Here is a 23,309-nt window from a genome sequence, read left to right on the forward strand (position 1 = left end):
GGTACCCTTGAGGATGCATATCAGGAAATGCTGATATGAAAGGTAAAAACAGCTCACCTCACATCAAGACAATACTAGTGTTAACTGAAAGAGAAACTTTCAGTACAATTATAATAGAAAAATTACTAAGATCCCTCACTCAGCAACTGTCTAGATAACCTACAATTTTAGGATGATTTATCAAAGCTTAATCATAAGATATTTACTCTCCATATCAAACAAATTTAAGGTATTTTAATCTATATCAATGACAAAATAATTTGTGTGTATGTGAGTGAATATGAATCACCTATAATTTAGTATATATACATTAGGACAAAAAATAAAGGTAGAATAATTTGAGGTGACAATCTAAACACTAGGTTAGGTATGTAAATGAAATTTCATACTAGGTTTCCATCCCATAAGGCAAATGATTCCATGCAGATTGATGCTATATATAAAGCATACTTCAAAACAAAAGGATGACTCATTAGAAATATTCAACTAAAATGAAATTTCAGTTAATGCAAGAAATGACTGACCTTTAAAATTCATTCCAATCATGGTGCACAAACTACATTTATTCCATCCTATTGCTCCTTGTGGACAATTCAAAGAACACGAAATTTAAAACCATGTTAATTATAAAGCTAAAAAAAAAAAAAAAAAAAAAAAAAAGAAGAAGTTTACAAATGAAAAAACTTGTTTAGAATAAACAGTGCCATTGTAAAAATCAAAAAAGACAGTTTTTAAATAATGAAATTAAGAGAAAAAATTCTTCATAACCTCAATTAACAGAAATGGATTCATAACACTTATAATATATTTACAATATATTATATATATCGTATATTTCACATAAATGTTATTGCCTCATTACAAGATGGACCAACAATGGGGGAATGAGTAATAACGGTATAATACCACTAAAATTAAATTAAATTTTGGTATTATAACCAGGAGCCTTCCTAGTGGATAAATTCAAAATGGCATTTTGTCTACTTATATACTGCAGAGTAGTTTCAGCTGGTTTGTTTTGTTTAAAAATAATTCAAAAATTATTAATTTATTTCAAGTAATTTAAAATTTATACTGCATTGTGAATACTGCAAAAAGGCTCAAAATGATGAAATAAAAATGAAAATACTAATAAAAGTAGCGATTTTAAATAAAACACTTATAAAAATTTTTACTGAGAATACACAGAAAAATACCGCCAGCCTGGTTGGCCGAGTGGTTAGCATACTCACTCTCCACTCAAAAGGTTGCGGATTCGAATCCTGCCATGGGCATGGATGTTTGTGATTGTCTATGAAAAGTGGTGGTGGGCAGATGGCATTGGTGATGATGATGATGGAAGTTACAGTTCGGAGTAGTTGGTGGAGACAGTTGTAGAGTAGGTGCCCTCCCTCGATGAGTCTTTGGACTCTATGGAGGTGTCACATAATAATAATTATTATTACATGGGCATTTCCGTTAATTCTGAAGACACATCAGAGAGCCGACATTAACTATTCTTCACAACACCTACATGCATCTTGAACTCAATGACTAACAAAGTACTTATTAACAATCCATTCAACTAATTTCAACAATATACAACAAAAAATAACAGTCCTCACGCAATTTCTAGGAGATGACCATTGTGTATTAACATATTTCTTGTGCATGAATCCACCTAATACCAACCTTTCAGTAACTTAAGTTTATTACACTCCCTCTTCCCCAAGTATCAACTAACATTTGTAATCCACAAGCCTATTTCGTATCAGAGTATTTCATAGATCTGTCACCATGTTTGTTATCTGCCTCTGAATTCTACTTCCTAATTCAAGAAAGCCAGAATGCAAATCTGTGCAAGTAGTCTAGATATGCCTGTATCAAAACCTTAAAGATCAATAATCTTATTTCTGATGTTCAACATTCACATGATCCTTTAACCTAGTCTGAGTTTTAATGCAACACAGCTTGTAATCTTTTCATTCCAAAATGCTTTGGGATGAAAAATTATAAAACTAACATTAAACTGACAATGATTAAATAGAAAACAAAAATAGAAGTTAAAGAAAATTGTAGATCTGAGAAAAATGATTCATTTGAGGCCATCTGGTGGGAGATAGAGGCCAATAAGACAATATATTGTTGTTGCTGCTGCTGCTATGGACCTGGGAGTCCAGAAGATGTGGATGACATGCATTGGCAGATTAACACAATGAGTGCAAACCAAGCAGTTATCATGGGAGACTTCAATGGGGGATATAAATGGAAGGATGCAGATGGCAAAAAGGAAATGGAATTTATACAGTTACTAAGGGATAATTACCTGAAACAGCAAGTGATGGAGGGGACCAAGGGTTTGGGTGTTAGATCTCATAACAGCAACAACAGATCTTTAACAACAGTAGCAACTACCTCTGATCAGAGTTAGTGACCATGCAGTCTTGCCCTGGGAGGTTGCTCATCATGTGGAATTTTCAGTAAAGAAAGGATGGATTTATGTGGAACTACAAAACAGGTAATTATGACAAACTCAGGGGGCAACTTGGAGCAGGACCAAGGCATAAGACGCTACAAGGAATGAATGTCAGTGCATGAGAAGCGGTCAAGGATTGTTTGAGCAAGGCAATATCAGACTGCATGCCCAGGGTCAGAGGATAAACACAGTAAGGTTTAAGTGGATGAGTAGCAATATAAAGCAGGAACTGCAAAAAAAAAAAAAAAAAGCATTGTGGAAGAAATATAAACAAAAAAAGGTGATCAGCATGCTTGTGAGGCTGAATCAGATTTTGAGAGAAAATTAGCTAAGCAGGACAGAAAAGTAAATCAAAAGTTATTCACTACTGAGCAAGTAAGAGAAAGAATGATTATGGAAAGGTAACATTACTCAGTGCTGATGGTAGGAAAGTGACAGAAGCAGAAGAAATAGTTGAGTTATAAGTGATCATTTTGCAAGGATAACATCCAAGTGATGACTGCAGTTAACTGATGCTAGAATTCAAGTAGATGAACTGGAAGTACTCAGTATATTGAGAAATATCAATGTGAATACAGCAGTGGGCCTGGATAGTATGTTAGCTTACGTACTTAAGGAATGTGCAAGTGAACTGGCAGTGCTTTAGATGAAGTGTCAGCTCTAGCAAGGTTCCAAGGGAGCAGAAAGAGGATAAAATAGTTCCATTACATAAAGGTGGCTCTAAGACAGAAGTAACAAATTACAGACCAATTGGTACTCTGGAGTAGTGTATTGGTATCGGAAAAGTAAAATGCAAGAATGGGTGGACAGGAATATGATACTCCATGGGGGGGGCCCTACATGGCTTTATAAAAGCCATGCTATCCCTATAGAGTATCAGAGAGGGCAGCATGGCTTTGTAGAAGGGAGAGCCTGCCTCAGTAATTTATTCACATTTTATAATAAGGTGACAGCAGAACAGGATAAAGAAAATGGCTACACTAATACTGCTAGACTTTGCAAAGGCATTTGACAGAATGCTGTATGGAAAATTATTACATAAGTTGGAGCAAATGGGAATGAAGTTGGTAGTATGGATGGGAGGGGGCTGACAGACATCAGAGGACAGTGTATGGCGGAATGGAATCGATACTAGGACTGCTACTAATTTATACATTAATGATATAGCAGAGGAGGATATTCAGTTGTTTGTTGATGATGCAAAACTGGGAAGGTCAATAGTTGACAAAGGTGATATAGATATCTTACAGAATAATTGAAATAAATTGGCAGTGTGGGCAAAGGACAATGGTTGTCAATTCAATGTTGCAAAATACAAGATAATGCACTTTGATATGAAAAGGTTCAACACTATTATATTGATTGTACTAGATCACAGGAAATTGATGAGGCTAAGGATCTAGGATGAAAGGATGACTTCTCAGAACAGTAACATAAGGTAAAATTTCTGGAAAAAAGAGGAAGGGATAGCCCATCAATGAGATGGATGGTGTGTCTGGAATGACTGATCTTCAGAGAGTTGAAACATCCAGAAAAGCAAACAACAGGACCACATGGTGAGAACTGGTGTGGCACATCACCGAGCATCTGAGTGACCATACTGCATCTGTCGATGTCCAACGCACAGATGGACGGAGAGGATCTGGGGATGATGGTGGATTAAGATTTGAAATTCAGAGGGCATATTGCAAGAGTTGGCAAAATAACTCAGAGGATTACTTGGATACTGATGAACAAACTGACAAGTACAGATGGTGAGGTTATTATCCCTTTTTTTAAAGCTATGATTCAGCCACATGTTGACTACTGTGCACAGATTTGGTCACCTGCATTTCTAGGGGACTGGGAGGTAGCAGAGGATTCAGAGACAAGCAACTAAGCTCATGACAGGTCTGTGGAATGTATTCTATAAGGATAGATAGAGTGTGGGTTACACAGTTTGGCTAACAGGTGGAGGAGAGGGGATATGACAGAAACTTACTAAAGGGATTCTATAACACTGACAAACAAAAAAAAATTTTTCAATACATAGGGAGTAGGAAGGAAAACAAGGTCACACTTGGAACTTGTTTAAGAATGCGATTAGTAAGGGTATGCAAACTAAGTTCTTTACGTGGAGTGGAATATGAATGGAAGATTACCAGAATTGGTTGCCAGCATCCCAACAGTGAACAAGTTTAAGGAGATATATTAAATTGTGAATGAAGATATTTTGTATGTTTTAATATTTCATTCACATTTAACATAATCCACCATGTTATAAGCAAGACTTGTAAATATCATTTGTTGTTAGTCTCTTGCTTGTAATATATTATTCATATAAATGCTTTGAGTTTTGTTTGTTAATTATTTAATCTTAGAATATGTAATAATAATGAAAAGACTATATAAATATGTCATTCATTTTGTTTATTCTATAAAATTTATTATAAGAAACTGTGTGTAAGTAAATTTAAATGTATATTATATGAATTGTGATATATCTTTTTTTATTTCTGTATGTAAGAGTGATTTTATGTAATTCTTCTGAATGCATTTGATTGGCTGCTGAAGGAGAAATGGAGTTTGTTTTAGTCAGCGCGTGTTTAGAACGTGAATGGCTGTGATATGGAGTGAAGCCAAGAGATGTAAGCTGAACTGGTTAGAACCGGATTTTGGCAGGAAGAATGAACGTATTTAATTGGAAAACGAAAGTAAAGAGAGGAGAAGCGTTCAGGACAGCAAGGAGTGAAGTAACGGGTGGTAGTAAGGAGATTTGGAAATGCTGTAAATAGATTAAGAAAGGACCGGGAAATTAATAGGCAATTCGGAATATTTCTAGGGAATTCTAAAATTACAACAAATTCCAATTGTTTTGAGTAAGAATAGTGCAAAGCTGAATTTAATACATAGAAGAAAATAAGGAATAAGGATTACCTAAACTGAGTACATCAAGACGTGAAACTACGTTTAATATTTCAGTTATTATAGTGAAGATTTCTTTTGAATAGTGTTACTTCAAAGTAACATTAGTAAATCAAATGTGTAAAAGGTGTAACCCGGTAAGAGCAGTCCTTTTTATATTTCAATGCGAAGAAATAAGAGTTAGCTCTGCCTGATATATCTTAACATTAACTATGGCGTTCTACTAAAATAGCTGAAGTATGGAACTTAAAAGTGTTTCCCCCTTGAAATGATAACTGCCTCATAATTAAATTAAGTGTTTGTTGACTAAGAGAGAATTAGAAAATTCTACCTTAAGAATAATTACTGTAAATTTCTGGAACATTGAACTGCGTGAACCATTTTCCATTATTCGGAAGAATATAGAATTGACAGCTGAATGTTTAATACCTAATGTTTTATGTTTATGAGTATTTGAACTAAGTTGATGTATAAAAGAATTGAATTATCTCATTGAATAGAGACAAGTTGTGATAATAGTATTTAAGCATTGGAGAATATGATCTGTAAATTTAACTTCAATCTTTAAACCAAACCGAGAGGCTACTAGTGTTTCAGATATATTTTGAATATTCAATTAGATTATCTTGCTCAGAAGATTATGCTTAAATGTACATGTTCTATAACCCTGTATTAAATGTTTATTTTATTGAATTCAATTTGTTGTTTGCCTGATTTTTTTTCATCTGCACCGTTCATAAAAATTTATCGAACCTTACGGAAGCCTCAAATGATAATATTAACCTCGGCCTGTATAAAGTGAGATTGCACAAGTTAGTTGATGATTGATTCCTCTGAATTATATAGACTAATCTGATTATAGGGTGGCGTGCAGTATAATATAAATTTCCTTATATTCGGATCAGTATCAATCAGCATCTAACAAAATAAAAACGGAATTTAAAGAAATAAGAATAGATCCAATTAACCAACATAAATGGATCAATTAGCAAGATGGACGACACAACATCCTATAAGGATAAGAATATAAGAATGTATCCTATAAGGATAGATAGAAAGTGTGTGGGTTATACAGTTTGGCTAACAGATGGAGGAGAGGGGGATATGACAGAAACTTACTAAAGGGATTCTATAACACTGACAAACAAAAAAAAAAAAAATTTTCAATACATAGGGAGTAGGGGGGGAAAACAAGGTCACACTTGGAACTTGTTTAAGAATGTGACTAAGTTCTTTACATGGAGTGGTATATGAATGGAAGATTACCAGAATTGGTTGCGAGCATCTCAACAGTGAACAAGTTTAAGGAGATGTATGATACATAGTATTAATGGATAGTATGAGTGCTACAATGAGTCTTGACTCCATGGAGTATTATCATCATCTGAGACATCAAGAGAGTCAAGAACTCATCGAGGGAAGTTATACATCACTCAAACCAGAGGTCATACCTTCCGTTAAATTCATTCGCCACCTCTAAAGGTAAACTATTCTACTCACTGCTCTGAGAGCAAGATCTAGTTCTGTCCCCTTTCTTCACTGCAAACAAACCAACTTCCATAGACACCTACCCATGTTCTTTCTTTCTCTCTCTCTCCACCCTTCATATAATGAAAATTTCATTAAGATATCCTATAACAACATCCATTCAGAAGTTTATAAATCATCACCCTTCTTTCTCCTGTTAAAACAGGAGTCTGTAATCCGCATGCAATCTATCTTCATAATCTAAATCCAATAATCAAGATATAATATTTGTAACTCTTCTTTGCATCCTTTCTACAGCTGCTTTATCCCCTTGAAACCAGGGAGACCAAATCTGCACACAATCCCAGTGTGGGGCAAAATCACTTCCTTATCCTTACATGTCACTTCCTTATCCTTACATTCACTTTAATATCAAAATTATCCTCTGAATTGTATTTGCAACTTTTGCTATATGAACTTCAAATTCCTACCCACCATTACACCAAGATCCCTAGCCTCGTTTTCTTGTAGCATAACCCCACTAATATAATATGCTGCTGGAAATTACCATGCCAAAGTGCATACCTTTATACTTACTAACATTAAACTGACAGCCATTTTCATTTGTCCAAATTTCCAGCCTATTCAAATAATTCTGTAAGTGCTGGATGTCAGTAGCATCTCTGATTGCCCTGCCTATCTTTGCATCATCAGCAAACAACTTCAAATCTCTGTTAGACCGTTCCTAATGTCATTAACGTACAGATTAAACAATGATGACCCAATGCCTGAACCCTGAGGTACTCCACTGGTACCTTAAATCGGGCAGATTCACACTCACCATATGCCACTTTTTGATGCCTGACAACTATCCACTAATCCAGATCAAGAGTTTGTATTCCAATCCTATATCCTCCAGTTTATGCAACAGCCTTTTGTGTGGTATCCTATCAAATGCATCAGCAAAATCCAATATTATCATAGTGTATCCATTCCCTTTATCCAACTCAGCTGTAACATTGTTTTAAAATATGAGCAAATTGCTAAAACATGATCTTCCTTTAGTAAACCGATGTTGCTTCTTGTAAAGTACAGCTTGTCTTGTTTAGCATTTCTGAAAAACAAACAGTCAGAATTTTAAAATACAACTTCTGCACACCCCCCTCGCAAGCCTCACTTGAAATTGACTAACCTTATCCATTCCCCTAAAGATCAACTCCCTTTTCTCTCAATCCCTGCTGTTTATAGAGTTCCTTGTTCCCGTTGCCTTCTATGGACAGACAGTTAAGCTGTCATCCATAAAGAACATAAAAAAACAACTGCAGTAAAAGGACTATGGTCAGTTGTGTAGCAGACAACATGTTGATGCTCCACAGAATTAAATGCAAAAAACCATGCTCCATTGCAGCAAGTTCAAAAGTGAAAGACTTTAGAACTGCATCCATAAAAACCTCCCTCTATTCACCTGCCTAAAATGAAAACTTTCATAAAAATCTGCATAACATAAATAAATGTGAAGTTATTACACTACCCACAATATGGGAAACAATTTTCAGAGATTCCCATTTAACAAACAAGGTGTCCAAAACTAGTGCCCACAGAGGGTACCAAACTATCTAGTTAAGAGTAGACTTCTATCAACCGAATTTCATTGCATTTTGTATAGCATTTTTTGTATTGCATTTTATACTGTACTCCCTATGATAGAAATTTTGGAAGAATTAAACATTTGTTTTAATTATTACTCTGACATACTTTCAAACAAAGCTCTGATGAGAACACTTCAAAACAGATATGTCAGACCAATGAAGTAGTAATAGTCTTAAATACTACAATAGCAACTCATGTCAAAAGATCATGAAACCTGATATGCTTTTAATAACTTTCAAAATAAAGTTTCAATGAACAAATATTGTTTGCCACCTTAATGTAAAACAATAGATAAAGAGCATTATTTCTTGAAATATGGTATTAATGCAAGTTAAGGCTGCTTTTTTTAAAAAAAAAAAAAAAAAAAAGCTCTTTCCTTTGTATAACAAAAGAAAAATAGAAAAAATGAATGAAGTCTTGGAATACATCCTCAAAATCAATATTATCAATGTTGCTCAATAATCTAGTTTTTTTAATACCAAACATGTTTGATACAATCACTTCAACAAATTTGGTTATATGAAACTACCTCAAATCTGGGAAGCAGTCATTCTTTGAATTTCAACTGAACAGCCATGAACACCCATCCTAACCCACTAGCACTATTTAGGACTTGAGACTCGCCTTTGTTCTGCTTCAGTCATACTTATCCTATATAGTGTCTGTGTGCATTATCAATCTGTTCACTGTTCCTGATGATAGCAAATTGACTTTGCCAAAATATTGAAAATATTAAATTAATATATAGTGTACATTGTCATTTCCTTAAATTTATGAACCAAATGGTTCCTTTTTCACAGACAATGTGGATTATTCAGAGTTTGTTAAAATTAAAAAAAAAAAGTATATGGTAAATTGTGTGGTGTGCCCTTGCATAATGACACAAAGGTACTCCACAATCAATCAATCTCTAAATCTATAAAGGAGGTATTACATAATAAAAAACAAGGGAAATTAAATTGCATCATGCCTTATTTCCCATTAAAACAATATGGAGATTCAACAAAATCTCATAAGATCTCATTTATCTGGCCTGGTTGGCCGAGTGGTTAACATATCCACACTCCAGCCAAAAGGCTGCAGGTTCGAATCCCACCTTGGGCATGGATGTTTATGATTGTCTGTGAAAATACTAGTGGTTGGGGTTGGCAGTAGATGCCGTTGGTGTAGATGTTGAAGGTAGTTGCAATTAGTGGAGTGGCAGAGACAGAGTTGTAGAGTAGGTGCCCTCCCTCGATGAGCCTTTGGACTCCATGGAGGTGTTATGTAATAATAATAAAAAGAAAACCACATTTGTTAGCATATTTGACAGACTGCTATGTACTTGATTATAATTACCTTCATGATGCTGGATTGCAAGATTTTTCGAAGAAAAGTCGCAAAAATACAATAAAAGAAGAGCTATAAAATAAAATGTTATGAATGACATACAGACAGCAAAAGAATTTGATCATCAAAATAGCAAAGATAAAATATTAAAGATAGCAAAATCCTCCTATGAATAATGGAATATGCTAAACATTACAATGGCACTACAGTGACACTGACATGTGATCAAAACAATATTACATGACATCTCCACAAAGAAAATCAAAGTCATAACCAAAGTGTACAAGACAAAAATTAAATTCCATGTTTCTCAGTAGATTAATGTCAAAAAAAAAAATCAAGCGCACAGAGCATGCAAATTGACAGTGATAGAGAAGATATTTCAATAAATAATTTTGTAAGACAGTAAACTAATATTTGGGTTAAGGCAAAAGCCATTAATGCTGTATTATGACTTAATATGATCTGGCCAATTTTTCATGCAGGATGGAAAACCTGTTTCCAGAAGGGAAAAACCATGTTACCTTCATATGAGGCCAGCTCTTAGAATGGTTCAAGTCCTAGGCATAATTTAAACACAGGTTTTTCCAACTAAAAGCAATGTATCAACATGGCTCTTGGTCAGACCAACTGAGCTATAGAGGGTCCCCAGTAAACTTATGTACTCCAATGCTAAAAAGGATCAAAATATTCTAAGTATTTTTTATTGCTTAATATTAACCATTAAAAACAGTCCCAGATATTTCTGTTCTGAAGGTGCACATTTTCTTCCACATACTAGTTCCTGAGTATTACAATATTCACATAGCATCCTATATAACTAAAGTTAACCACCAACACTGCTGGTGTTATAATCAATATTAATCACCAATAATAATAATACTGGAAAGTATCACACAATAAGAAGGAAAAAAAAGAGAAAAAGAAAACTAGAAAAAAGTCGACACATTAGAAACTGTTTATGCTCCCAAACACAATAGCCTACACAATTTCTAGTGTTACAATGGAAATTTTATGTTAAGCAAAAGAAAGGTCATTAATTTAATACCTGAATGTTAGCTAAACTTAGTAGAAAAGAATGATTATCTAGTATACAGTTTTGTATCATAATAGCCTATAATGTTTTACAATATAGTTACTGTATTTGTAATATCAGACCTCTATGGTGTCAAGACTCATCATGGATGGTCTCACACACACACACAGCTCATCATGCTTAAAATGCATTCACTGTTTCTTCGCCCACCATACTCTCTGGCAATGCATTCCAATCACTTACTACTCTTCATGCAAAAACAAAAAACCTACTCCCCCTACCACTCTGCTCACGCTGTATAAAACCCATTCTCTTCCTCCACCACCCCTAGTAAATCATATTAATCTGGTAGTAACTCCTTATCAACTCATTAAACTTGCCAAGAAATTATATTCTTGTTTAATCCTTTATCAAAATGTAAGCAAACAACTTGTAAGTAAAGTATCTTCACAACTAGGCTACTTATATATAAAGGCTAATGACTTCACATCTACTGCACTGGTATCCTACAATGCAAAGCACACAAACCTTTCCCAACTCAATAATGCTTGGCATTATGGAAAGAGCCACTACCCAGACTGGTTTTGACCTTTGAGGTCTCAGTGGAAGCCAGACCAAGAAAAGATAAACAGGTTGAATTAATGCAGAAGTTATGTGACCTACATACAAGCAATGAAAAGGTCTTAATAGTAATCAAAGTACTATTAATGTACTCTGGATAAGAGAGAATTGTAGAAATATACTCTATTACCAAAGCCAGCAAAGGTTGGTCGATTGGTAAAGCCTCTGCTACTAATGCTCACGCAAAAAGTTAAGTTTGAACACGGTTAGTAGTTGGAAGGAGCTAAATCGTTCGATGCTGTTCACACATTCTACCAATCGATGAATCTTTGGACTCCCTGGAGATGTCACATAATAATAATGTCTTAACTATGTATCCAACCCCCACTCCTATCCACTAGGCTCTGCAATTTATATTCTCTTGATCTGTCTTTGTACTCTACATTTCATAGACCAGAACAGAAACCACTTTAGTCAACTGTCGCTACACCCTCTCCAATATTTCTACAATCTCTACACCCTTTCATCCAATTCATCTGCGGGATTGGATGGTATACCAGCTCGTGTTGTACGAGAAGCGGCTAAAGAATTGTCAGTGCCTTTGACCATTTTGTTTAATTTGAGTCTCGGGTCAGGGTTAGTCCCAAGGGGGTGGAAAGAGGGGAAAATAGTTCCACTGCATAAAGGCAGTTCCAAGACTGCTGTTGAAAATTACCAGCCGATCAGCATATCAGGAATTGTTATCAGGATCTTGGAGAAAATAGTCAAGAGAAAAATACAGATGAAAATGGGATACTGTATGGGGGACAACATGGTTTTGTGAAGGGTAGATCATGCTTCAGTAACTTGCTCAAGTTTTATAACACAGTGACCGCTGAACTGGATAAGGGTAATGGGTTTACAGCGATTCTACTGGACCTTGCTAAGGCCTTTGACAGGATACCACATGGAATTCTAATCAGTAAACTACAGCATATGGGGATGGATATAAGGTTGGTGAGATGGATAGGAGGGTGGTTGATGGAGAGATATCAGAGAGTGGTTTATTCAGGAGTAGAGTCCAAAAGACTGCCTGTGACTAGTGGTGTGCTGCAGGGTTCTGTTCTTGGACCACTGCTTTTCAATTTGTTCATTAACGATATAGGAAAGGATCTGAGAGGAAGTGTTCACTTGTTTGCTTATGATGCAAAGTTGGGTAGAGCAATAGTGAGTGCACAGGATGTCAAAATTTTGCAAGATAATTTGGATAGTTTGGAGAACTAGGCTAAGGAAAATGGATGTCAATTTAATGTGGCAAAGTGTAAGGTTATGCATTTTAGGGTGAAAAGATTAGCAGCAGTATATCACATTGGTGGAACCATACTCCAGGAGATTGATGAGGCTAGGGATTTGGGAGTGTTGGTGGATAGGGAGTTGAAGTTTAGGGGGCATATTGCAAAATTGGCTAAATCAGCTCATCAAATCACTTGGTTGCTGAAAAATACTTTAACAAGCAGAGACAAACAAGTTGTTGTTCCTCTGTATCAAGCCTTGATAAGACCCCATCTGGACTACTGTGCCCAGTTATGGGCACCAGGGTTTCTTCGTGATGGGGAGGAAGTGGAGAGGATCCAGAGATGAGTGACCAAGATGATAGCAGGTCTGTGGAATGACCCTTATGAGAATAGGTTGAAGATTTGTGGGTTGCAGAAATTGGTTGATAGGCGAAAAAGGGGTGATATCATTGAGACATTCGAATTACCGAAGGGTTTCTATAAGATTAATTCAGAAGATATTTTTGAGAATAGGACTGGTAGTGGGAGGACTAGGGGCCATCCATGGAAGCTTGGTAAGAGTGTGGTTAGCAAGGGTGTTAGAGCTAGGTTTATTACTTGGAGAGTGGAATAAGCTGCCAGAGTCTGTTGTGGGTGCTATGACTGTAAATGAGTTCAAGGTGAAGTATGATAGATACTGTGTGAATGTTGAATAGTTGTTCTTGACATGATGTTGGGCCTCCCTCGATGAGTCTAAGGACTCCTTCGAGCTGCCAGTAATAATAATATCTCTTCATCCTTTTGAAAACCAGGTGACCAAATCTGAGCATAGTAATCCATACGCAATCTGATGCATCATTACCATAATCTGCTGTGCTGCCCTCGATTTTGGTGAAATGTCCCCAAAATTTTAGGTCCCTTCATCTCTTCCAAGATATTCCCACCAGTCAAACTTGTCATCCCATCTGCAAAATGCAAAACCTTGCAGTTTGCAACACTAAACTGGCAAGACCACTCAACTGCTCATTCATCCAATCTATTCAAGTCTTCCTGCATGACTACATCTGTTCTACTCCTCTTAGGTGTTCCTACCTTATTTGCAAACAACTGCATCACCATTTAAACTCTTCTGAATATCATTATGATACAGAGCCACACCAGTAATAACTTTTCTCTTCTGGGATATCGCTCCTCCATACATAACTGGCTGATACCCATCAAACAGACAATTTCCAATCTAGCACACCACACTATTATCCAGACCATCCAATCCAACTGAATTATCAGCTTGTCGTGCGGCAATTATCGAAGGCTTTTTCAAAATCCAAACAAGGGAAATGAATACACCATCGTGTATTCATTTCCAGTGTCCAAAGCATTTCTCATCTTGTTTTAATACGAAAGCAGACTGCTGAAACAATCTTCCTTTAGGAAACCCATGTTATCCATCAAAGACAGATGTTCCTGTCGTCAATCCAATTCTGAATCTTGATCCTCACACTCTCCAACACGTTCACAACTAGATAAACGGACTGGCCTATAACACAAAGACTTACTTCTATCATGTTCCTTATGAAGCAGAATTTTACCCTCTTTCTACTCTTCACAACTTGGCCTAATCTGGCCAAGTTGTGAAGAGTCATGTTAACGTTACAAAATTACAAGGGGGCAGTAAGACTAACTAGATCTTTAAAATAGCATTCAATTATATTATTCTTATAAAAAATTCATGTTAGTTATTGAATATAAATGAAAGAAAAAAACATAGGAGCATTCCACAGGGCAGCTATTTCTCAAATGAAAAAAAAAAAAGATTACCATCTCACCCACTCATGGAATGTTATTTGCAAACCGATACTACATTTTGTAATGTGGCAGGCCTAAGGATATTTTTTATATATATATTTTTATCAAATACTTTATATTTTTAATTTTTTTTATATATATATGAAACTCATGAAAAACTAATTTTATAAAGATACTTTTTATGATGTATTTTATGTGGAATGCATAACATGCTATTATTGGTATGAAGCAATAAGTTAATAAACTAAAAAAAAAAAAAAAAATTTACAGGCTCTGGAGCTTAAATTATGTTCCAAGTGACCTACATCTTCTGATACAGAGGGCATACACTAATCCTGCTATGATGTGAAGAGAGATTTCCACACCAGTCAGTGAAGTCTTTTGATGCAGCACACAAATAGGGAGAATAAATAATATGTAAAGAAGGTGTTTGATGGCAAAATGGTAGGGAAAAAAAGATCAAGGTCTACATAAAAATTGATGCAGTCAACAGAAAAATATGTCATGACAATATTGGAATGCAGAAAAGTCAAATTATTTTGAGGAAAACTTAACAGGGGTAATCATGCAGTACTGTCATGTCAATTCTTGAAGGCGTGCGTGTGTGTGTGTGTGTATCAGAAAATTGATGACATATGTTCTATTATTTTTCTTTAATGTAAATTTTGGAGATTAAATTTCAGTGCTTAATATATTCATTGTAGTTTATATTTAACCATAAGTGACAGTCCTGAAGTATGTAATCTAGTATGCAAGAACAAAGTTCTGAGAACCCTTGCTTTGAACACAGCTCTCTCAACATAAATCAAATGCCAGATGGCCAAGGAAACATAAATTTTATTTATAAGTTTTGGTGCATTTTAGTTTAGGATGCTGACTCGTTACAAAATGTAAGTCGATTTGAGTTTTGATAATTAGTTACACAGCATGGCAATTAATTTTTATCTAATATCATACAGTCTACATGAACTGAATGAAATCAAATGTCTGGATGTAAGAATCACAAAAAGTGTCATTTGTCATAAAATGCTCTGGAACCAAGGACTAAAATAACAACCAGGAAAAACTATATACGTACGTATGAATAGACGAAAGTTCAATCTTAATGCCAAATAAAAGAAGTGTAAAGCAGCTGACTTATGGATGGAGCCAATGGATATTTAAATCACTTCCGGACAGTTTTTCTACATGCCATTTCGAAACAGCAATCTGTGACTAGGTCAAATACACGAAAGCATAGCAAATAAAGCTGCTGGATAGCAAAACTGTCTTGGGCATGGAAAGATTAAAATCTCGCCAATAAACATACTGCATATGTTTACCACTGAACAACACGGCTGAAAGATCCCATGAATTCTGTTGATTTAGTAGTAATGCGGAGAATAATAATGGCAAAGAGTTACTAAACGCGGCGTATGTAATATAATGGAATCAAGAAGAAACAAAAAGACGCTACCTCAAAAGAATAACTACCCTTCTTGTTTAAAACTGCAGAGGTTGTCGACACTTCAGTTAAAAGGACAACAGCACTCAGTGTGTCGTTTCTGTGTCTCCATGTACCTGATACCTTACACCACTAAACACATACACATAGGATATTAGTACATAATTTTATCGCAAAAGAAAAATCATTTATTTGTTTGTTTTTTCCTAAATAAATAATACCAACTAATGTCATTATCGTATGTCTAATATACTCAAAATGGCGGTATACTAAAAGATACAATAAACTCTTCGAAAACAAATTGTGACCTAAATAGGATAACGTATACATTTTCGTCCATTAATAAAACACGCAAATCACCGTGAATAACTAGACAAGTTTATCGCCATTCAAAGCCACTAAGCTCACCTCTCGTAGAATAATTCAATCGAACATCACAGTAACAGTCAAAATATTATAAAATACAACATAGTTCTGGCGCTGTTAAAAATTAATCAGAGTCCTCTATCGCCGGATTAATAAAACTATACCGGTAAAATGTCACACTAACACAGCTATGAAAAGATTAAAAGTATTCAAAATATCATATGACTGATAAATTCTGAAAAATGCAGCCTACTGAGTCCATTTCAATCTTTATCAAAGCTAAGTTTCTTTGTGAATGTAATAACACACACATTCAAGAAAAAAAAAAAAAAAAGGGCAACACCAAAGCTGTTAACTTTACAAATGCTAATACGCAAAGTATGTAATCCAAGTGAAGGACTTCTACAAGAAATGCATATAGTAGTTTTTTTTTTTTTTTTTGAGAGTCTAGTTTTGTGTAATAGAAGCTGTAGCATTTGCAGACTTCAGTTTTATGGACAATTAATGACAACTATCAAGAGATGCCATTGGAAGAGACTATTGCGAAATATATATTAGGATAAATGCTTGGAGACTATGCCATGTCAAAATTATTGTTCAATTCATTATTAAACACCTTACAACATCGGATCTGTTGGCTGAACAAAATCACAATATATTTGTTAAGATATCGATCCTTAGTTAAGATCGTTAATACCAATATCTAAATTTGCTTTTTGCAAATCACTTACTGTAATTTTATGTTAAGCTTATTTTTAACTTGTTTCGATTAATTTTATTTCGCACTCTTCAAGAAGTGCACTATAATATGAACGAAACTTGTCGAAATCATAAATAATAAATTGTCATTTCGTTTGACCAACAGTTTCCACGTTGTTTAATTTATTACGATTGGAGAAGTAGGACAGTCACCTCTCTGTGTGTGTGTGTGTGTGTGTGTGTGTGTGTGTGTGTGTGTGTGTGTGTGTGTGTGTGTGTGTGTGTGTGTGTGTGTGTGTGTGTGTGTGTGTGTGTGTGTCCCTTTCAACACATTATTGAAAAAGTTGATTATAATTATGGCTAATATTTTTTCTATCTTTCAAAAGATTGAAGAAATATTTCTCAATCTTTTGAAATATTTTTTCAAATATTTCAAAGACCTGGATTCGATTCCCATGCATGGCCTGAGGAACCTTTATTTGGTCTCTTTCGACAAAAGGCAAGCTAGCCAGTCTCATACGAAGGTAAGAGGTTTTTCCACCAGGAAACTCAGGTTTTTCCTCTCCCAGAACAGGCAAACCGGTCCCTGGAACACACACATGGATTACGTTTCATGAACACATCCCAGCCATATGCCGGGATTTATTCCTTTCCGACTCTAGGTGACTTTGTCACCTAGAGTCGGAAAGGACTGAAGGGAAAAACCACCACCACCATACCAAAAGTAGTGAAAAATTAGAGATTGAGAGGTTTATATGCAACTGAAAAAGAATAAAATCAAACAGTTTGCAGGAGAGTAGGAAAATTCGCATAACAGTTGTTAAAAGGAGGTTCGATAATCTGTCTTGAATAACTGACTTAAGTGTGACAGGCAGAGAAGTATGTTATACTCAATATATAGATATAGATTTATATTGAGATACGGTCGATTTAGAGATGAAGAGTAAAAAACTTCGGTTTCCACTCGGAGGAAACTATGTTCCCCATGGCAAAGATAGATTAACTCGACAAATTTCCGGATAAAAGCTTGGAAAAGCTGCACTAGTTGACGACTAGAATCGAATATTTAACTGGTTTTTTTATCATGTTCTATCGTGTGGCTATATAAAACATCACCATAGGGCTACACAGGCGCCTGTAATATTTCACCAAAAATTACATTCGTAGTTTAATCAGAAAAGCATCCATTCTAATGAAACACTAGTGATATTCTTTTGTTACTTGTATATGAAAAATGAATTTTACATCGAAAATTCTCATTACCCCCAAGAGTTTTAGATGAAAACTTATGACACTGAAGAAAGATCAAAAACACTATATATAAGATCTTAACACTATATATATGAAAAAAAAGAAACCTTTTACAAAGGTTCCTCGTGCTCTTGGATAGGTGAGATCTTAAAATCAAAGGTGAATGTCTCAATGTTCTCAAAACATCCTTGCGGAGGCCCACTTATCTGAAATTAATGTTTTCTCTGTGAACTTATACATGAAGATGCTTTATGCATAAATTTTGATCTGATAATTTGCAGTAAAATATTAAAGATTTTAATTGATTAATACAAATAAATAAATAAAATCCACTGATATATTTTACTATCAAAAAAGAGAGTAGGCAAGGCATGTTAAACCCTAAACAACTTTTGGAAACCGGGAACAGTCAACCTACGTCCCATAAACAATTGCAGACAACTGACTACAAGGCTGTCAATGAATTTAATTAGCATCCAGAAAAGAGTATGGCCGACAAATGCTGTCATTTCGGGTCCTTAATCTTAACACTATATATATATTACTATCTGAAATAATGTGAATTGTACAGTAGATTTTCTCGATGTGCATTATTAAAAAATCAAAGTCCTAGTTGCCCACGCCAGAGAGCGAGTAAATCAGTAACCGGTCGAAGAAAAATTGAGAAAATATTCATGTAGTCCGTGACTGACTAATATCGAACGTATTCCAATTTATCTGCTATAAACCGCCAGTTAAATAGCAGACAATGACGTTGAATTCCAGGTCTGCCAGATGACAAAAGAAGAAAAAAGAAAAAATGGAACTACGTATATGCAAAACACGAGACCTATTATGCCACCCATTGCAGTATTATGATGGTGTGAAGGTAATACCTAGGTGCAAGTCAAATCCTTTGCTGCTAGCAGAGCGATATGTGAATGCTACAACTAACTTAAAATTTGATATATTGTTTATCCTTCATGCAAAAAAATATGTATAGGCTACAGTTACATCTAGGAGGAGGAGGAGACATGTCATACTCATGATATACACGACGCATCACTTTGGAATATCATGAATGTTAGTGACCCTTACCATAATTTATTGGCCTGTCATCAGATTCGTTGACAATCATAACATCGCAGCTTAATTCAGTCTATGATGTAGAGTGTTTACGATAGGGTTCTTGCTGTTCACTCAGAGGCTGATTGTTGGTCATTTGTTTGGTTCAGATTAACGGCAAAGGAAGCTAAAGCTGTAAAACTAGTACACTCATGGCCAAATCATTATGACAATCCCTGCAAGGGGTGAGGGTTAAATTTTTCTCTCAGAGGGTGGTGCGTGATTGGAATGGATTGCCATTTGATGTTGTGTGTGCAAGCAGTGTGAATGAATTTAAGAATAAGTATGTGCCTCCCTCAATGAGTCCCTGATTTCCTGGAGGTCTCTCTTAATAATAATAATAAGAAGAAGAAGAAGAAGAAGAAGAGAATATGCACTAGGGGTGGCAGCTCTTATTTTGGCTGTCAACTTGACATAGTCTATTAATTGTTGAACGCAGGCTCAGTTTAAGAAAATCTACATTAAATAGGCAATTTCCCAATTTAAATCTTCAGGAACTGCGATGTATTTATTGCATTAATGTATTGGGAGTGTGCAATTAATTTGTTTATACGCAAAACCTTCCGTTATCTGCTAACTCCTTTTTTTTTTTTTTTAATTCTCCTATAGGGAAGTAGGTAAGGCCGTTTTGACCCTTTGTAACTTTTGGAGACTGAGGGAACAGATCAATCGCCTACGGCAGCCACTCAGAGATATTTGGACCAAGATTAATTATAAACGTCATCCAGCAAAGAAACAAGTGACGCCATCTCATGTTTCCTAATCCAAACACTGTATTCTTTGTCTGAAATAGTGTGGGTTCTACGATCGCTTTTATTGAGTTTACAGAACGAAAATCCTTAGTTTTCGAGGGGAAAACCTCGCTTACTTGTGCTAGAGATCGACTAATTCGGAAACCGGTTGAAGAAAGGCTTCGAAAATGTTCCTCTAACTGACGGCTGTAATTAAACTTAGGTTTCTCTTTGGACGGCCTAGAATGGTTGGTGCGAACGCTACTTCCACTAAACTATATAGAAAACAGAAGAGCATTTGCAGCTCAGTAGAAAACATGTGTATCCCTGCAGACCGTCATGTCTGGCCTACATGTCTGAACACGTGAAGGAGGTTGAGAAAAGAGGACAGCACATATCAGAATTAGCCCTCCACCTACCAAGTAGTTTGGCAAGAAACAGAAATGCCATATACGTTGTGTATAACTGTTTTACAAGAAAGTTTAAAGAAGTCTCAGAAATGCTCCGCATCCCCATACAATGTAATAAAACAAAACAAAAAAAAAAAACACGGTTTAATCGTACACTAAGTTTGGTCTGCTTTATTTGATCAAAAATCTGACAACCGATGAACAGGGATGTGGCATGCGTCATAACACAGAATGTGACAGCAACAACTAGCATTTTTCCATAGTGTACATAGTAATTAATACAACGTGTATTTTTTTTTTTTTGATCATTTTGTTTGTATGTACTAGTTTTGAAGTTCTCATATCTGCTATGTAAGTTTTATAAGTTTATCCCTGATGATGTAAGGTAAGCTTGGCAACTTAAGAAACTTGTCGGGTTATATTATTTACTTTACTGAAACTATTTTATGATTAGAAACATGTGGTTTCGATACTGGAATTTAATTAAGATGCACATCTTTTATTGTTAATGACTGTGGACCCTCATTTGTAGTTTAAAGGATCAATGCAAGGGATACATAATACTTCTGGGCAAATCAATGCTTTCTTATCAATTTTACGGAACAGACCCATGTTTCTATCAACGTAAGAGCCCAGTAATGTCTAGTATTGTTTAAGGAAAATGATGTGGAAAACTAATGATTGGAAGACACAGTGTCCTGATCTTAACCAAATAGAACCTTTTGAAATGAACAGGAATTGTGGAGGGAGAGAGGAAGATATTCCACTTCTTTCTTTCTTTCTTCTACCTTTCTTGAGCTTGACTCGTCTGGAAAGAATGATCATGGCTGATCCACACGCTATTGAGAAGTGAGTAACATTAAAACACAGTGCTGTTGCAATACTTGTGGGGGGGGGGGGAGGCTGAGTGCGCGCTCAGCCTCTCATTCGTCTGGGTTTGGGGGGAAATGTCACAACAGTACGGAAGCAAATAACTAAGAATCAAAATGATTCTTAGTTATTTGCTTCCGTGCTGTTTAATGTAAAGAGAGATTAAAGAAGTGGAGATAAGACGATATTATAGAGTCATATAAGAGTAAGTTGGTGAAGAGATTTTAAAGAATAGATCTAGCAGTGATTATTAAACATATGGGAATCACTCCTTAGGTATGTGCGATAAGCATGGAAGTGAAGAGAAAATTCTTCTAATGATGAGTGAGTGGGATGTGTTGTGCTGGACGTGGTGAGCGTGCCGAGGATGGAATGAAACAGTATGATAGTTAGTTAGAGCCAGAATGGATCACCAGGATGAGCTCTGTGACTACACGGAGATAGCTTATTAATAACACTAATAGTGTAACTTATTTCTAAGTTATTTTAACAAGAATGTTCCAGCTGAAAGTAGACTCAATTTCTAGTTCAATATATGCTTTTGCCTTTTGTTTGCAATAAAATGCCTTATTTTTATGGTTAGAGAGAGAGAGAGAGAGAGAGATGAATATCATGGCTTAAATGATACTTTTTTTGTAGTTGCATTCTTACAGGCTCACCCTCTTTTACAGTATTGCAATGGTGACGTCATTAGCGATGACTTAACAAAGATTCACTGAAATCATTACGAACTGATTACTTTTTCTTTAGCATGCTGAATCTCTAGGGATTTCTGTTGCAAGTACCAGCGTCTTCCACTCTTTTCTGTCTTAAGCTCTAACATTCTAATCTAGGATTTCCATCTCACATGTCTTTTTGGATGTTATCCTCCTAAAATTGCCACCAGGCCTCATCATGAATGTTTATTTTATCATTCCCTCTTCACGAATTCTTTTTACTTGTCCAAGTCATCTCAATCTGCAAACTCTGTTTTCATTAGATAGAAGTGGGGATCTATAGAGTAAACTAGTTGTTGATTATGTCTTCTTTTCTATTCCCCCCCCCCTTTGGTTTATCTCTTACAAGTCCTGAAGATTTTAGTTTCAAAGATCTGCAGAGCTTTTGCATCTTGGTTGGTTGTGATTCAGGTTTCTGCTTTATATAAAATAACAACAACAACAAAAGAGCTATTATATTTTAATTCTCTGGATAATAATAAATGATGTAGATAAGAACGATAACGTTTATTAAAGGCATTTATTCTAGCTTTCGTTTCTGTACTCATTTTATTATCTCGAGTAATCAATGTTCCAAGATATTTTAAGGAAGTGGCATTTTTAAATTTCAAGTTATCGATAGTAAACTGGTCATTTCCCCCATGATTATAGTTTCGACATGCTTTTTAATATTCAGTTTTTTATCCTGGTTGATTTTCAATTCTAGTTTTTTAGCAGAAGTCTTATGTTTTCTGAATGTTATTCTAATATTTTCATTTTTTCTTCCAACTGACATATATCATCTGCATATCCTAATCTTCGTGCTTCAATCCTGTCTTAATAGCAAATCGTCTATTGCTTAGTAGCCCAATATTTTGGTTGTCAGTGGTGCAAATTTTGATTAAATTTATTATCTTATAAGATGTTCTAAGTTCTTTAAATACTCCCACAGTCCCTCTACGAATGCTATCATAGGCTTTTCTAAATAAAATATAGATATGGTGATTATAGTCCCAATTTTTCTGTAGTATCTGTCTTGGTGTAAAAGTCTGATGAACTTTTTTTATTTATTTATCCTGCATGATATTCGCACGATTTCTTCACCATACAAAAAATAACACCTTACCCATCCATGAAGGACCTCCAAAATCTACCACCTATTCGCTTAAAGTCCCGCAACCCAATCTGAAAAACAAGCAACCAGGTGCATATTCTCTTGAAACTGAATGGAAGAATCGCTGGCTTACTTCAACAATAAAAAATGGACACCTCATTACA

The 23,309-nt window shown here is 35.4% G+C and overlaps 1 protein-coding gene across 4 annotated transcripts in view; it reads right to left on the reverse strand.

The window, feature by feature from the left end:
- Cul1 (cullin 1) overlaps positions 1 to 16,452 on the reverse strand; it is a 371,162-nt gene extending 354,710 nt beyond the window's left edge. For 2 of the 4 annotated variants that reach the window (XM_090405683.1, XM_090405681.1), the window contains exons 1-2: positions 16,314 to 16,371; positions 525 to 632 (exon numbers count right to left, since the gene is read on the reverse strand). The gene's annotated coding sequence lies outside the window, so the exon portion shown is untranslated. Of the gene's footprint in view, positions 1 to 524; positions 633 to 16,313 lie in introns of all 4 variants that reach the window. The other 2 variants (XM_090405682.1, XM_090405685.1) reach the window with 2 other exon arrangements.
- Positions 16,453 to 23,309: the final 6,857 nt, after the last annotated feature.

This window comes from Typopeltis vanoorti, chromosome 15, assembly GCF_054136105.1.
Source record: "Typopeltis vanoorti isolate ZY-2024b chromosome 15, IOZ_Tvanoo_1.0, whole genome shotgun sequence".
In the NCBI taxonomy this organism is placed as follows: Eukaryota; Metazoa; Arthropoda; class Arachnida; order Uropygi; family Thelyphonidae; genus Typopeltis; species Typopeltis vanoorti.